Raw genomic sequence first — 8,592 nt, 5'->3', positions numbered from 1 at the left:
TTTAGCTCGATTTGATTTCGTCTCACATTAAAACCAATTGAAGTTTTTAAGGAAACTTTAGCCATAATACATGTTGAATTTTAAATCAATATAGGATGAATGTGCTATTTTTCTTTTTTCCAATTTTAATATTATAATTCATATTAATTAATCAATTAGTTAAATTCTTAACTTTTGGCCACGATTGAGACCAACCTTATCACAATCGAGGTATGAAAGGGAAGAATAATTAAGTACCGTTTACTTTCGGCCACGGTTGCGACCACCCTTATCACAATCGAGGTATGGAAGGAACGTTAATAATAATAATAATAAGCGGGTTTAAGTTTAAAGTAACGATCGCGTCCACCCATGGCATGGTCGGTACCTCTTAAGCAAACACTAAGTAAAGTAAAAATACGTATAAGGTTACGGTTGAAACCACTCTTATTTCGGGCGTAACCAAGCAAATAAAATCAAGTACTTATTCATTTTAATATATCTCATATATTAGTTAGGTTTGGGAAAGGAAATTTTTGTGCTTTGAAATGCTTTGAGATGAAAAACTCAATAACATGCGTGCTTATTTCGTCCCGAATGCTTCAATTCAAAATTGGAAATACAAGACGAATGATATATCGTAGTTATACTAAGTTAGTTTGATATTTTGCGTATAAATTTGCCATGCGAAGTTAGTCTTTTCGGCTTAACTAATTTAAAAGGTAATACAGAGATATATGTTTTATTTTCATAAAAAAATTAGTTAAAGAATAAATTCAGTGAAATTTTACTCGGGACTAGCAAAAGATTAAGTGTGGAGATTTGTTAAGCCCAAAATATACCTAAAATATCATCATTAATTACATCAATATTGCTACGAATTTATGCTATTTATAACTGTTTAGAATACTTTTACTCCCGAATATGTTTCTTTCATGCAAGGTACATAAATATTTGGTAAAATCCAAAAAGGAGTAAAAAGAGCTCAAAAATAGAAGAAAAGTCCTACAAAAGAAGTCGAAGACGACGAAAATTAATAACGCTAAGTCGAGGACACGAACGAGAGCCAAAGAAGTGAAAAGCTCCGTGCCGCGACCGCGACCCCCAATATTCACGGTCGCGACACGCGTCCCTCAACCTCTCCTTCCCTTCGTCCGAAGTACAAGTTGTTGCTCCCCCATTCTCGGTAGAGAATTTAATATTCTCGGTACGAGCAGGAGTTTGAAAAAGCCTAGTTGCACACTTTCATTTTCGACGAAACGCGATCGTTCGGGTGGATAGAAACGTCCTTTCGCAGCGGACACGATCCTTCACAACGGACACGACACTTCAATCAAGACTCTTCAACATCTATAAATAAAGAGTTGATGGAGAGTTGAGAAATAATGATATGTGTAGAAGAAAGAGATTAGTGTAGAATTTATGCAGAAATTCCGAATCAAGTGATTCAGAAATTAGATTTCGATTCTGTTCAAAAGCAATATGATGTACACACATTGTTTACTAAATAATAACAAATTCAGTAACGTTTAGACATTGTTCCAGTTTAGTTTACATTTTGGTAGTGGACCGACCCAGTCTCTATTACGAAGATTCAACGAGAAGATTGAGTAGAGGATTCGCCCTTGAGCCTGACAAACTCTAACGAAACCCAAGGAAAGGATTGACAACCCGTTCACTTGCACGCCGTCGAAGAATTCAATGCTCCATGTTCTCTGTAAACTTGTATCAATTTATATTTCATCTAATAAAGTCTGTTCTATTCGATAGATCTTTATGCAGCACTTATGGTAACCAATCCACTAAAGTGACTGCTGGTGTTTTCATTAAAACGTAGTTTAATTCAAATCTTTACAAGGAAACTTTGTTGAACACTTAGGCAAATTATTATCTCGAAAGAGTTTTAATTTGATTAAGGGCAACTATCCCGAAAGGGTTTTGTCGCGTTCAAAGCCAATTAATTAGAGGTTCCGTCATTTATTTCATCTTTATAATTCGTACAAAGTTTAAAGTTGTTTTCTTTGCTTAATGCAAACAAATATACTTGTTTACTTTTCTAAAGTACTAAAACGTTCCTGTTTTGCAAATTCATTTTTTAAATCAGAATATTTTCTAACATCTTCATATTCTAATCTAATTCTCATTCTAGCAATTTCAAAACCAAAACTGATTAAACGATTTTTCCATATTATAAACCTAAAAGTAAATTTAACCGATTATAAATAAGTTTTGTTAAAAAACGTTCCCTGTGGGATCGATATCTTTTATTACTACAAGCGTATACCGTGCACTTGCGGAAATCGCTTAACAACTGTTCAGTGCGAGGGTTCTCACTGAGGATGCTGACCTCGGTCATGGGCTGGTCAAGCTGACCATGGGTTTGTTGCTAGGATTCGGATGAAGAAGTTTCTTGATACTCCTGCTCATCTAGAGAGGATGGATTAATATCAGAGCGATTGTCCTCGTATTGGTCACTTGAACGGTTCTGGGAATCGTCAGACATGGTGTTCTTGGGAAGTTCTTGAGAAAGCACAGAAGATTGGAGTTTGAGAGTGAGAGGGATCGAGTGTGAAATTATCAAGCATAGGGTGAATAGTGAGAAATCGTTCACTATTTATAGCCGAGAGAGGTTGATCTGATAGGTCAGAATGGCTGTGGGAATTTGAACCACTCGGGGTCATTCAATTCTGACATTAATGACATATTCGACACATGGTTTTCCTAATGATTGCGCTTACGACATCCTAGTTGGCTACTTGAATATGCGTGCAAGCATTAATTACACAAGTTGTTCTACTCAGTATCTAGGGTGCCCAACGTTTGAGATTCTGAGAGTTATATATTTGCATAGTGAATCACTCAGTGTACATATCAGCTTAGCGTGTAGCACTTACTCAGCATGCATAGTAACTCGGCATTTGATAATCACTCAGCATACTTAGCAATTCAGCATATAGTGATTACTTAGCACAGATGTTTACTCAGCATATGCAATAATTACTCAACATGTTATAATCACTCAGCATTTATCATACTTAGAAGAATTATTGAAGAGGATTAAACATACCGATAGATTCCCTTAATATGCTGAAATGTTCACGAGCCAGCGGCTTCATGAAGATATCTGCAAGCTGTTCATCCGTTGGAACATTGGTCAGCTTGATCTCACCCTTGAGTACATGATCTCTAATGAAGTGATGCCTAATGCTGACATGCTTCATCCTGATGTGCTGGACTGGATTCTTTGATAAGTCAATGGCACTTTTGTTGTCACATTTGACTTCAACTGTTTTGGTCTGAATTCCATAGTCTTCCAGTTGTTGCTTGATCCAAAGTACTTGTGCAACACAGCTTCCAGCAGCAATGTACTCAGCTTCAGTTATTGATAGGGCTACTGATGACTGCTTCTTACTGAACCAAGACACTAGACAGCTTCCAAGGAAATGACATCCTCCTGAAGTACTTTTCCGCTCAAGATTGTCTCGTCCATAGTCAGCATCAGTGTATCCAACGAGTGTGAAATCATTTGTATTAGGATACCATAAACCTGCATTCACTGAGCCTTGCAAATATCTAAGGATTCTTTTTACAACTATGTAATGAGATTCCTTAGGGTTAGATTGATATCTTGCACAGTAATATACTGAGTACTGAATGTCTGGCCTACTTACCGTTAGATAGAGTAGAGAGCCAATCATACCTCGGTACAACTTGCTATCTACCGACTTACCCTTTTCGTCAACACAGAGTACAGTGTCAGTACCCATTGGGGTAGATATTGGCTTACAATTTTCCATTTCAAATTTCTTCAATATCTCCTTGGCATACTTAGTCTGGCTGATAAATATGCCATTCTTGCCTTGTTTGATTTGGAGTCCAAGGAAGAAGTTGAGTTCTCCCATCATTGACATCTCAAACTCAGTTTGCATCTGCTTACTAAATTCCTTGCACATAGACTCATTAGTAGCACCAAAAATAATATCATCAACATATATTTGTTCCAGCAGGGTATCTTTACCCTTTTTCTTAATGAATAAGGTTGTGTCGGCTTTTCCTCTGACATAGTTTCTGGTCATCAGGAAGCTGGTCAGCCTTCCATACCAAGCACGTGGTGCTTGCTTCAGCCCGTACAAAGTCTTTTTGAGTTTATAAACATGGTTTGGGAACTTTGGATCCTCAAACCCCGGAGGCTGACTAACATACACCTCTTCATTTATAACTCCATTAAGAAAGGCACTTTTGACATCCATTTGAAATAATTTAAAGTTCATAAAGCTAGCATATGCACACAATATCCATATAGCTTCTAATCTAGCCACAGGGGCAAAGGTCTCACCATAGTCAATACCTTCCTACTGACTATAACCTTGAGCTACAAGTCTGGCTTTGTTCCTGACTACGTTTCCTTGTTCATCTAGCTTGTTTCGAAATACCCATCTCGTTCCTATGACCTTTTGACTTCTTAGATTGGGAACTAAATCTCATACTTTATTTCTTTTGAATTGATCAAGCTCCTCTTGCATTGCTTTTATCCAAAACTCATCGTTCTCAGCTTCTGAGAAGTTTCTTGGTTCAAGAACTGACACGAAGGCTACGTTGCTGAGATATCTCCTGAGTTGATTTCTGGTCATCAGGGTGTTCTCAGCGGCATTAAGAATGCTACTTTTAGAGTGTCCTCTTGGAACCTTGATCTCTTTTGGCAATGTAGTGTCTTCAGGGGTAGGTGTTTCAACAATCTCTGCAGGTTTGAGTTGGTCAGTAAAAATAATTTGAGGTTCGTTTTTACCTTTGGTCAGCCCTTGAGGTGGTGACTCAGGGACTCCATTTTGGTCAGCAGATGCTGAGTATTGGTCATCCTCAGCTGATTGATTTACTTTTCCTGCAGGGTCAGTTTCTACGAACTCAACATGTACAGACTCTTCTAGGACCTGAGTTCGTTTATTGAACACCCTATATACTTTACTGTTTGTTGAGTAGCCTAAGAAGATAGCTTCGTCAGCTTTTGAATCAAACTTAGCATTGTCCTAGCTATTTCGACTAAGGTTGTGTTCTTCCTCTCAACTGCCCTATTTTGTTGAGGAGTTCTAGGAGCAGAAAAATTATGGTCAATGTCGTTGGTTTCACAGAATTCATCAAATTGTTGATTTTTGAATTCTCCACCATTATCACTTCGAATGTGAGCTAATTTTAGGTCTTTATCATTTTCAAGTTTTTTAACCAATGTTGAGAACATCTCAAAGGCTTCATCCTTGCTACTCAGTAGGATGACCCAAGTGTACCGAGAGAAGTCATCTACAATGACCAAGGAAAATTTCTTACCACCCAAGCTCAGCGGCTGGACTGGTCCGAAAAGATCCAGGTGTAGTAACTCCAATGGACGCTTGGTTGAGACTACATTTTTACTTTGAAAAGATTTCTTAGTTTGTTTTCCTTGCTGACAAGCATTGCATAATTGATTCTTCTCAAACATGAGTTTAGGCAATCCCTCAACTAATTGCTTTCTAGCTAATTTGGCAAGGAGATCCATGCTTACATGACCAAGTCTCCTATGCCATAGCCAGGAATTATCTTCCTTTGACACTAAGCATATATTCTTTGAAAACTTCTTTTCTAAGTTCAGCATGAAAACGTTGTCAACACGAGGTGCAGTTAAAATCAACTCATTTGTTTTGCCCTCGAGTATTTTACACTCAGTGGCATCAAATATAACCTTTCTACCACTGTCACACAGCTAAGCTATGCTCATTAGGTTATATTCAAGTCCTCTGACTAGGGAGACTGACTCAATAGTAGGATTACCACCAACAATACCTGACCCTACTATCTTACCCTTTTCGTTGTCTCCAAAACTTACATTTCCACCTCGTTTATGCACAAATGTGATGAACTGAGTTTCATCACCAGTCATATGCCTTGAGCATGCGCTGTCAATATACCACAACTATGAGATCTCAGCACACCTCAGGCCTACCTGCAATATAACTAGTTATCTTTAGGTACCAAAGTCTTTTTGGGTCCTCGTTTGTTAGGGTAAGCAGGTGATATATTATACTTAATTTTATGACGACACATATTGATAGTGTGGCCATTCTTCCCACAGAAGTCACACTGACTTCTCCTTTGGGGATATCTTATATTCTGGTCAGCACCTAGGTGCTGAGCATGCCAGCATACTTTGTGGTATGTCCTTTCTTTCCACAGAAGTCACATTGGACATTCTACTGAGGATTCCATCTCCACTGACTAGTACCTGAGTACTCAGCTTTTGAATAGAACTTCTTCTTAGCTAATGTATTCAGTTGGCTCTGTATGGATGTGATGTCCTTCCTCAGTTTCTTAGAATCTGATTGGACTTCAGAGACAAACCTATGCATGATTTTTAAGTTTTCATCTTGCCTGGTATTGTCCTAGAGAAGATGTCGGAGATCACTCAGCTTGACCTCCTCAATCTCATCACATCGCCTGGTGAGTGCTCGTATTTTCTTGTTACACTTTTTGATAAGTGTATAGAGATCACTCAGGGCATTAATCATTTCATTTCTGAGCAAAGGTAGAGACATTACCTCAGTTGTGTGTTCCTCATGGGAAGACCCACCAGAGAGGTCAGCTTGCTCAGAATGACAAAGGTCAGCAAACTCATCAGGCATGAAACAGATGTTCGCTGACTCAGTGGCATCAGCTTCTGATGATGTTGACTTATCACTATCGCTCCAGGTTGCCACCATTGCCTTTCTACTGCTCTTCTTATCTTTCTTCAAAGTAGGACAGCTTGACTTAATGTGTCTAGCTTGATGACATTCAAAACAAGTAACGAGTTTTGAGTTGTCTTTCTTGTGTTTGCTGTCACTTGACTCAGCTTTGTATTTGTCATACTTCTTGAATGGCCACTTGCTGTGTTTGTCATTCTTCCGAAACAGCTTCTTCATCTTTCTAGTGAACATGGCCATTTCTTCATCATCTGATGAGTCAGCTTTCATGACAAGAGATTTTTGCTTCTTGTCCTCAGTCTTTTCTTTGGCCTCAAAGTTCTTCATTGAGATCTCATGGGTCAGTAGAGATCCAATGAGCTCATCATACTTATAGGTGGTCAGGTCCTGAGCTTCTTCAACGGCTGTTTTCTTTGCTTGCCAGCTTTTGGGAAGACTCCTCGGGATTTTCTTCACATGTTCTTCCTCAGTGAAGTTTTTGCCAAGTCTCTTGAGCTTGTTGATTATATTGGTGAATCTTGCGTTCATTTCAGAGATGCCTTCATTGTCATTCATCTCGAACAGCTCGTACAACCGCATGTGTTGATTCACTTTTGACTCTTTGGCCTTACTAGTTCCTTCGTAGGTAACCTCCAGCTTCTTCCAGATTTCTTGTGCTGACTCACAACCTGAAATCTTATTGTATTCTACAGCATCTAACGCACAGTGAAGCATATTTATAGCCGAAGCATTATTTTGCAATTTCTTAAGGTCATCCTCTGACCACTTAGCCTCGCTTTTGACAGTTTTTACACCGTCAATAATTTCATAGGGAACAAAAGGGCCTTGGACTATAGCTAGCCATGCACTCATATTTGTTGCCTGAATGAAATTTTTCATCCTGTTTCTCCAAAACGTGTAGTTGGCCCCGAAGAACAAAGGAGGCCTAGTTATGGATAATCCCTCAGGGAGTATCTGAGTTGTTTGGTTTCCAGGAAGAAAACGAGTGATGTTCTCAGCCTTTACAGGGATCAGCTCAAGATAGTTTTATCTTGATTAGTGTGCTGTTAAGATCTGATACCACTTGTTGGTCCCGTGTAACGTGACAGTATTAGTTCCAGGGGGGTTAGGAACTATTATAGAATTTTTTAAATTAAGGCTGACTTGTTTTTAAATTTAATACTTTTACTCAGTTTCTAGGTCAGCACCGCTGAGTAGGTTTTGAGACAGCTTTAGTCAACTACTAACTAGAGTTGTTTCAATTGTGAGTTGGGAAGCAACACTTGAGGTAGTTTCCAACTCAGTACTCAGATTACTCAACTCAGCGTATACAAGTTGTTATTTTACCGAGTAATATTTAGCAAGAAATGCATATATATATCAAAGGATAAAGGGTTAGAGGTTACTCAGCAGACTTATCCTGGTTCGGCCTCTCCGCTACGTCCAGTCCCCGAAAATCCTTCCGAGCTTTTTGAATCCTCTACTGAGCTCTTTAAAGGTAGAGCACAAACCATTTACAATAGCAACTGAGTATGCAAGAGTACCGTCCTCTATTCGTCTACTCAATCCTATCTCTACCACTGAGTATTATAACCGAGTACTTAGCCTCTCTCTACCACTGAGTACTATAACCGAGTACTCAGCCTCTCTCTTCTAACCTTTTACAAATGATACATAATTTGTTCTCACTGAGTGAAGAACACTTTAGATGAATAAAATCACTCTAGACTTTTACACAAAAATAAGAGTTTAGTGTAAGAGCTTGCTTTTTCTTTTCAGGATAGAGCTTCTATTTTGTACTTTATCAATAAATAGACTTGATGAAGATCTGTGTTGAATGAAGTGTTTGAGTGGCCTTTATATAGTGATGTCTTGAGGCACCAATGATTTGAATCCCGACATAGCTGTTGTGGGGAAACGTTCTTCT

The sequence above is a fragment of the Euphorbia lathyris genome, chromosome 4 (assembly GCF_963576675.1).
Source record: "Euphorbia lathyris chromosome 4, ddEupLath1.1, whole genome shotgun sequence".
In the NCBI taxonomy this organism is placed as follows: domain Eukaryota; kingdom Viridiplantae; phylum Streptophyta; class Magnoliopsida; order Malpighiales; family Euphorbiaceae; genus Euphorbia; species Euphorbia lathyris.
Note: the sequence above shows the minus strand (reverse complement) of the source record.